Genomic DNA, 6,577 nt, shown 5'->3' on the forward strand with positions numbered 1-6,577 from the left:
AAATGAGCAGGATAAGTTTGTTTTGTTTTGTTTTGTTTTTTTTGATAATTCAATCACTGGGCTCCTTAATTAAGAATTGTATTTGAGAAGAATGAGTTGATAATATAGATAAGAGACTTAGGTAACTGTTAGAATCTGCTAGAGTGGCTCACGTAAGCCAGCTACATCAAATTTTCAATACTACTGATACCTATTTCTTGATTTAATAATCTGAGACATTATCTCTCAGTGATGTATTATAACAGATAAGGAATTAATTTCACATTATGTCCTGCTTTCTCTTGCTTTCAAATGATGCAATTTATATAATTTCATATAACATGCTTAATGTTACTTTATTGTCATCATTTTTAGATAGTGTCTTAATTCCCTCTCTATAAAATGAGGACATAAGAACCCTACACTATCTTTCACCTCTTTTCTACCACCAACTCCTAGCTTTTGTCAACTACACCAAGACTTTTAACTTATAAGAATTTATAACATTTACATTTACAGCCACACTGTCCTTGTCTTAAAGCTTTATTAAAAAGCTTCTGAGTTTTGCTTAGGGGTTAATTCTAAAAATTAAAAGCAAATGACATATTATTACATCACCACTCGAAGAAAATGATCTAAGAATCAAAGTGAAATTAATTATCTTATTCATTTATTTGAGAGAGAGAAAGAGCATGCATAAGCAGGAGCAGGGGGGAGGGGAAGAAGCAGAGGGAGAAGCAGGCTCCCCGCTGAGCAGGGAGCCCGACATGGGACTCCATCCTAGGGCCCTGGGATCATGACCTGAACTGAAGGCAGATGCTTAACCAACTGAGCCACCCAGGCACCCCTAAAATTAATTATCCTTTCTTTTACTCCAACAATTCCTCAGAATCTTGCCACAGTTGACTTTGTGTCACATATGGAAATGACTCTCTTGTACAAGTTTTTGGGGCTTTTTTTTGAATTTTCTAGTTACCTTTTTTTTTCTCTTGGACAAGAAACATATGAACCCTCATCATATCATTAAGTAATCCAACTCCTTCTCTTTCCTCCCTCCCCATTCATCTCCTCCATTTTTTTGCTTGGTTTGTCAGTAGAAAGATATTTGACATCCCTGACATCCATCTTTAAGGTCACTTATTTTTCTCTTATACTTTATTTTTGTCTCTTTGCTCTACTTTTAAATTCATCTTTTTATTGAATTTTGGGGAGAGTCATATTTTTAATTTCCAGTAATTTCCTCCTGTTCTCTTTTTGCATAAAACTTTGTACTTACTTTATAGATAGCATTCCTTTTTTAATCTCTCTGAGGCTATTAACTAGAATTGAAAAAAGCTGTTTTCTTTCCTAAATTATCTCTGGGTTTTCTTGGTTCATCACTTTTTTTATTCATCTTAGTCCCATTATTTGGAGTTGTTGGTTTTTCCCAGGTGTCTTGTCATCATTGATTATCTGTTCATACACATGAAAGGCAGGCTAGGTCGATGTATTGAAGTAACTTATGTAGATTTCCTCTACTGTTGAGTAGGTTGTTTTTTCTCAATAGATGCCACTCTGGGAAGATTTCTGAGTAAGTGGGCAAGTCATGTCAAGGGCTAGGCTTCTTTAAGACACAGGCAGAGAGCACAAAGACAATCAGGGTTTCACTTCCAGTATCAGAACAGGTGGGCTTCTCTACGGGGTCCACACCTTCACTAGAAGCAATAACCCTCTCCAGAACTAATTGTTCACTTTGCAAATGTGCTCATGTCATTAGCACTGCATACATGCTCTCCATATGTGGAAAGGAGCAGCTGTTTTGTATTCAGTCCTTCTGCCCACTTTCCTCACTGGCTCCCTATACCTGTCAAGACAAGCTACTCCAGGAAAGGTAGCTCACACCTGCGCTACAGCCTTTTGCACCAGGGTTTAGATGTCAATATGTTCTCACCTGCTTAGTTCTTTATACCAGAAATGTACCTTTTATCCGCTGGAGATTCTACTCTAGGTTGAGAACAAGCCAAGGAAAGAAGCTGAAGGTTTTTAGAACTCATTTCCTGTCATTTCAGTGACATCTGAGGAAGAAGAGTAGATAAACATACAGACTCTGTTGACTGTCCCTGACTAAGAACTTGCGTTGTGAATTCCCTTCCCATTCTCCCCAGTATCTTACCCTCTTTCCTTTCATCTGTCTTCTCTTCATCCTGCTAGTCTTCTGTCCCCCTCTCCTTCTAGCCACAGAGAAGTGCCTAGAAGTTTAGGAAATATTATAATTAAAAACTGTGATGAGAATTTTCCTGTTTTTAAAAATAGATGTTCTTTCTGATGTCCACAAAAGAAATCTCAGCCAATTGTTTTCCAAAGATCTAAAACTAAATGTAAATTCAGTGTACTTTTCTTCTAGACAGATCTGCTTATAGACTTCCGCTGTCAAAGGGAATATGCTACATTTGAAGAAAAAAAATGAACAGGTAAAATTAACTGGTATATTTGACTGAATAGTCCATCCAACATGACACACTTACTTAAGAGTAATTCAGGTAAAAATAAATGATATTGAAACAAAGAATATCCTTAATTCTTTCTCACGTGAATTTGGGAAACACTTTACTGGGGGCTCTATATCAGGTATTGGGCTAAAAATGCTGATCCCCTATGAGATAGGTATTAATATTCCCATTGTGCAAACAAAGGTTCAGGGAAGCTAAACAATTTACCTAGGAGCACAGAAGCTGGTAAATGACAAGGCCAGAATTTAAACTCAGAGCTCTGTGCTGCTCCTAATCATTTTCCTATTCCACCTCATAGACTTGTTAGGAAATATAGCTTATATATAAGAAATATACCTTATATACCTAATATACCTTAGTCATACATCCCACAGTATTGTAAATACCGCACAAGGACCAACCAAGACGTTTTAAATGGGTGTGGTGGCTATGAATTGGAAAAACTTTAGCTTCCTGGAAATGCAATTCCAATTAGAAATCCTCTTGTTCAGTGAGTCAGTTAATAAAGTTATACCCATTTCCCTGTGTAAATTAAAATATGTTTGCCATAAAGAAATAGACCCCTGAGGGACATTAAGGATTTTCTGGCACTTCCCACTAGAAAAAGCCCATGCTAGTGTTGTATGGCATGGAGAAAAGATGATAGCTTTTGTTATAGACAGAAATGGTTTTAGATTCTACCACTTCTTGCTGTGCAAGCATATGACACTTAATTCTAAGACTCAGTTTCCTCATCTATAAAACACAGATAATAATATCTTCTTCACTGAGTTATGGTGAGGATTAAATAAACAAAGTACTGACAAATAACAGATGTTAAAATGTTAGTTCCTTTCCATTGTACTTTTGTTTAAACACTTTATAATTAGCAGATAAGATATCTGTCTGTACTTGGTCAAATACATAGTAGCAAATAAAAAACAAACCTATCCATGGATAACCATTCTTTCTAGACTATATATGTATATGTTAGGTTCAAATATTCCTTTCGGTATGAGTTGTTATGTGACTGTGTCTTGCTTATTAGGGATTATCTTGTAAGAAAATCAGTTCTTCAAACATATATTTATCCTGAAGTGTTTTAATTACCATAAAACATTTATCCTCTCACATTGTCAATCAATTTAATTAGATTAGAATTTGTAATCGCCACTACAACTGCCTACATGAGTTGAGGACCACCTCTTTCTGAGACAGTTTAGAACATAACTACTTCAGTGTACTTTTCTCCCAGTAAAACGCAATAAGGAAAATGTTCAAATAGAAAAATATATACTAATTCGCATCAAGGCCAGGGTGAAGAATGTGGAAAAAAACACTTACTTGTACTTTGATCTCTCATTTGTCCATCCTTTAGATAAAATATTTGCTCCCTTTTGGACTTGGAAAATGTAAACAAGTCTCCATATAAGGAAAAAAGTCACTTAACTTTTAAAGTGTGACTTATATGTAGCCGGTTCAAACTTGTTTGAGATGAATGTGTATGTGTTGTCACAAGGTTCTTCTAACATTTCAACTCTACTCTTGAATTGCTATGTTGTAAAAAAAAAGGTTCTGATAGCAAAGATTACTCTGAAAGGTGGATCGAGACGGGGGAAAAGGAGACGGGAGAGCAGTAATGTTTAACTGAAGTAATAAAGAGTTTCAAGTAAGTGTCATTTGGGGGGGAAAAGGTAAAACTCTGTGGCCTTTTGTCTTGGCTGAAAGGAATCTCAGACTGAATTTATTTCTCAGGCATTATAAATATATTTGACTAGAGATTTGTATACCTACTTCTATGTTTTTAAAGTTTTTAATTTGTTTTATGTTTTAAAAATTTTTTAATTGCTATATCAACAGCCTTAATGCAAACATGACTTTAATTCAATTTGGGGGAAACAGATACACTTATAAATCAATGAAGGGATATAGATAGAGATCAACATAATCTTAGTGAAGCAACCAAATGATGATATAAAGAGTTATTTTTTAAACTACCTTACAAAGAAATTATCTGTAAGGATATACCCTAAACTGTTCACAGTGAGCATCCTGAGGACTTAGGGAGTGCGATGGGAAAAGGTACCTTTTGTCAATATAAAATTCTGTGCTTACTTTTTCTTTTTCAAAACAGGAGCACAATATATAATTCAGAAAAACTTTAAAAGTTTTTTTTTTTTTAATCATCATTATCCTTTAATCCAACAGTGTAAAAAACAACACATAGAACAAAGAACTTTGGGGCACAATGGTCACTGACATCAATATGGCAGGTAATAAATGCATAGATTATCTGACCTTAAATGATCTCCAATAAAGGATGTCTTCTGCCCAGTTCTTTCTTGTCCTCTGTACTCCACAATTTTTGTATATATACCTGCTCTCCTTACACTTTATTCAAATACCATTCTCTTGTTCACAAACCATCCTCTTAGAGAAAAACTCAAAACATGGCAGCCCATGGTGGCTCATGGGTAGCCCATAGGTAAAGATTGTTCGGCAAGAAAGATGTTTTAGCACTTTTAAATTATTTGCCACTATTTACGAATTTGGAGATTTCACACAAAATTCCAGATTCCCAGCTTCTCTGGAAGGATGCAAAGATGTTAACACAGGGCCCACGTACCTGCCCGACAACAGGAATTGCTCCCAGCTGCCCCTTTAGCTCACCAGAGCCTCACCACACCATTGCCTCCCAACAGCACTTCCGGGGCTATGTTCCATTTAGTGCGCCTCTTGCATTGCTTTTGTCTTATGGTAAAAAGGAAAGAAATTTCTTATACCCTATCTTTCTTTTCCGGGGCGGAGGGAGGTGGGGAGTAATGCAAGGAATATCAAGCAAGCCAGATGTTTCAGGAAATAAATGGAAGAAGGCATTATTTCTTTACGGGAAGGAAGATGGACGGCTTTCTGCTTTTAGTCCGCAAAGAATGCCTACGTTGAAAGAACGAACTGAATAACCACATATGAAGCCCTTATGGAACAAAGCATGAAATTTGTTTTTGACTGGGAACAAAATGATTCTTTTGTGAAATGTAATTACAAGTTAAGTGAAAGACAATTTCCTCTATCCAGGCCAATTCACTCATTTGTGTGACCTAAGTGACCGCTCAAGTGTTTGAGTTTGTCCCCCTACTTAGAAACACACCCAGACGCAGGACTTGTCATCCGCCCCCGGGGCCCTACTTCGGATGCCTGGGGTGGTAAACAGTAGAGGTTGCCAGGCCCGCAGTGACGCCCCTCCCCTCCTCTTCCTGCTCTCAACAGCACTCGGCAAAGATAAGGGAGGCCGCTGTAAAAATTCCTATCGATCCTCCAACTCCATGCTCCTTCCTCCTACACAGGCCTCTCTCACCCCAGACCCGCAATGTGGCAAAATGCCCACATGACGAGCCTTGACCTTCCTTTGCTAACATGCTTCTATTTCATTTTACAAGGTCACAGGCCTTGCATTACAGCAGCAAACACTAGGGCCAGAACTCCAACCCCAGCTCAACCCACCCCCTGGGGGAGGGAGCAGAGGAAGTGTTCAACACAGCCGCCAAACCTTACAGACACATCGACTCTCTGTTTAAAGGTCACGAGCAGATCATAGCTCGGGGGTGACATCAAAAGTTCTCAAGTTCCCAGTGTCAGGGGAAAGGAAAGGAGCCTCTCATCAACCATGTCTGAGTCCAATCTGCACCCCAGGACGCCTCAGTCTGGGGTAGAGAGAGTCTTCAGTACACATTGGCTGAGTATAGGATGTGGCTCTCCTCTGGGGACTACAGCAGGAATCTAGCTTTAACTGTCATCAGTTAGGCCCAGCTCCTGGTCCTAACACCACCTGGTCTGAGAGGCACAAAGTGCTTCCACGCGACTTCTCTGATTTGACTTGGTCAGGAAAGCTGTGAGGAGGGTAGAGTTGGCTTTATAGTAGCATCTCCACTTGATAGAACAAATAATAGAACTCAGGGCGCCTGGGTGGCTCAGTTGGTTAAGCGACTGCCTTCAGTTCAGGTCATGATCCTGGAGTCCCAGGATCGAGCCCCGCATCGGGCTCCCTGCTCAGCAGGGAGTCTGCTTCTCCCTCTGACCCTCCCCCCTCTCATGTGCTTTCTCTCTCAAATAAATAAAATCTTTAAAAAAAA

This window comes from Zalophus californianus, chromosome 3, assembly GCF_009762305.2.
Source record: "Zalophus californianus isolate mZalCal1 chromosome 3, mZalCal1.pri.v2, whole genome shotgun sequence".
NCBI lineage: Eukaryota > Metazoa > Chordata > Mammalia > Carnivora > Otariidae > Zalophus > Zalophus californianus.